We start from the raw sequence: 3,188 nt of genomic DNA, 5'->3' as shown, positions 1-3,188 counted from the left end.
CCTGGGCCCTGCCCACAGCCCCGGCCCCCCCTCCCCGCAGCCTCGGCACCCACCTCCCGCACGGAACCGACAGCCAGAGCCATCCCCCGCACCCACGGGTGGGCTTTGGGCGAGTGTCCGGCTCAGGACCGGGGTGTGTTTTTTCAGACACTGCCCTGTGTCCGAAACATCGTTCCCAAACCATTCTAACACTTATGGAATCATAGAATCACAGAATGGTTTGGGTTGGAAGGGACCTTAAAGATCATCTAGTTCCAACCCCCCTGCCATGGGCAGGGACACCTTCCACTAGACCAGGTTGCTCCAAGCCTCATCCAGCCTGGCCTTGGACACTTCCAGGGATGGGGCCTCCACAGCTTCTCTGGGCAACCTGTTCCAGTGCCTCACCACCCTCTCCGGGAAGAATTTCTTCCTGATATCTAATCTAAACCTCCCCACTTTCAATTTAAACCCGTTACCCCTTGTCCTGTCACTACAGGCCCTTGGGAAAAGTCCCCCCCAGCTTCCTTGTAGCCCCCCCCGGCACTGGAAGGTGCTATAAGGTCTCCCCGGAGCCTTCTCTTCTCCAGGCTGAACACCCCAACTCTCTCAGCCTGTCCCCATAGCAGAGGTGCTCCAGCCCTCGGAGCATCTCTGTGGCCTCCTCTGGACTCGCTCCCACCGGTCAATATCTTTCTGATGTTGAGGGTCGCATCATTCCTGATGTCTGGCTGTGCAAGGTTGCTGTCTCCTGGGATGCTCGCTGTGTGCTGACAGGCACCCGCAGCTCACTGAGCTCAGCAGAACTGGAAGGGGGCTCTGAGCAGGCTGGAGTGTCGGCTGGCCCCTACGTAATGCTTAATGAGCACCTCGTTAGCCCTTGGTTGGGTAGCGGAGGAATTGGCAGGGCAAGGGAAGCCTGTCCTGGCTCTACCTGGCCAAAGCATTGCCCCACCTCCCCCGGAGAAAGCAGATGCTGAGAGCAGCTGGGCTGTGAGAGCTTCCCCCCAGCACCTGGCTACTAGGGGGTGCGAAAACCAGGAGGTTCCAAAACCAGGATGTGCCCAAAAACCACCACAAGTTGACAGTAAGACTGGCCCAGGGGTGGTCAGATTCTTCCAGGCACTGCCACCAAGGATTTCCTTCCTCTGGAGACTGCAGGGAGGATTAGCCAACCTTGTACAAAGCAGGCTGAAATTAGAAGGCCTAAGCTATTCCTGCCAGGGCAAAACCAGCACAGAGCTTTCTCCCAGCTGTCTGCAAGGGAAGCAGTCATGGGAATCCACCCCCAAGGTTTCCTCCAGGGAGAAGGCTTTGGATATGTCTCCAGGAGCAGAGATTTTTATTGACTGGCTAAAACAGGAACAAAGATGGGATTAAATCCCCTGGGTGGGAGGAAGGAAGTGAAGCCATGATCCTCCGCTGCCGTTTGTCTTTATTGGTAATCCTATCAGGCAGGCAATCATTAGCATATGGGTAATTGTATTCTTAGTAACAACCGACCATGGTACTTATCTTCCCTTCTCCCGCATAGCGCTGTGTTTCCTGGGCCCCAGTCACCAGAGCTGCTCTAGAGCTACATCCCGAGATCAGTAGCATCATGTTGCTGTTTGATCCAGCCTCTTTTTTGATATGTATTCGGTCTCTTCTCCCTTCCTGTCCAAATCCACTCTTTAGCTCGGTGAAGCTACAGGCTTCCAAAAGTTTCACTTGTTAGAGGGACGTAGTGGAAATGCAGGAGGGATGTGACAGGCAGGACTGCCCCACCAGATCAATCCCCAGGGGTATAAATAGGCCCGGAGTACAGAGAGGCTGAAATTCTCTCTCAGGCAGCTCCTGGGAGACCCTTCCAGGGGCAGAAGGAGCAAAGAGCCTCAGCCGAAGGGTTTACAGCAGAGCCCGTCTGGCAGGACAGGGCGATGGTTGACGAGAGCCTGGCACAGCCCCGGGTAGGCGACGCATCACTGTGTGTTTGGTGAGAAAGTCTAAGAATCGGCACTTAATCAGGTTTATTTACTCTATTTTTTTAAGTAACCTCAGAGCTGGACACCTGCAGTAGCCAGGAAGGCATCATCCTGAATCCAATGCATCACTTGCTTTTGGACACACCCCACCACCCCCGAGCCCTGGAAACTGCTCACAGCTGGGGACAGAACCAGGGTGGGGAAACTCACGGGACTGGGTCTTTGCTCCTGTGCTCACGTGGACCCTCAGATTGGAGGACAAGCAGGAATTTGGGGTGAGACTGCCAGAAACCGCCCCCCATAGCCTGCTAGGTAGGGTGACTTGGGGTGTTTTGGCCTTGCACACGTTTGCAGCCGTTGCAGTGCCCTCGACATCCAGGATATCTGCCCTTTTCCCTGGCAGCGGGCATTTTCTGTGGTTGGCAGTCTGTTAGAGGGGCTTTGCCTGCACAGGAACGCAGCGGCTTGTATTAACCCAGGGCAGAGACGTGAGTGCTCTCCCACGCAGCCTTAAAAGAAGGGGTGCTGGCCCTCACAGCTTCTTCTGGGATGGGGCTCATGGATGCGGAAGCCCGAGACAACTGTTAGCGGCTTCTGCCTTTGGACCTGCAGCGATCCGCTATCAGGTCGCTGGAACCTGCCGCACTCGTGGGAGTCGTGAGAACTGCAGAGCTCAGATGTGGCTGAAAAACAACATTCTCCATCTCGAGAGCATCAAGGACACTCCTGCGAGAACAGCAGCTCTAAGCAAGCTGACCGGACAGTACCGTGGTGGCAGTCAGCCACAGGACTCGGGCCATGTCCGGACCTGGGGTGTGAGCTTGACTCTCCCGCAGAAGAGGATCGGATGGGGATGATGCCCCAAGCAGAAACCAGGCCCAGCAGGTGCGGTGCAATATCCTCCTGCCCCCTCCGCCACTCTCCAGAGGTGATCGGATGGGGTAATGCCCTGAGGCAGCAAGGCTCCCACCGGGAGGGACAGATCTGCATGGTTCTCCCACCAACTCACTCATAAAAATACGTCTCTGTCTCTCTCAGCTGCCAGGGCAGACGGGAAAACCTGATGTCCAGCAGAGCGCGGCCCACGGGAACTGGGGGTAACTCTTGTGCTTCCCTGGAGCTGGGCTGGTGTCACAGCTGCTCCGACCAGACTTCCAAAGGACGGCTGTCTCCAAAAATAAGGTGAGGGGACTGCAACCCAGCAGCAGGATTAGCGCCTCCGGCTGCCCCTGTCACGCAGCTCCG

Source organism: Eurypyga helias, unplaced genomic scaffold (genome assembly GCF_000690775.1).
Source record: "Eurypyga helias isolate BGI_N326 unplaced genomic scaffold, ASM69077v1 scaffold9692, whole genome shotgun sequence".
NCBI lineage: Eukaryota > Metazoa > Chordata > Aves > Eurypygiformes > Eurypygidae > Eurypyga > Eurypyga helias.
This window is presented reverse-complemented; position numbering follows the sequence as displayed.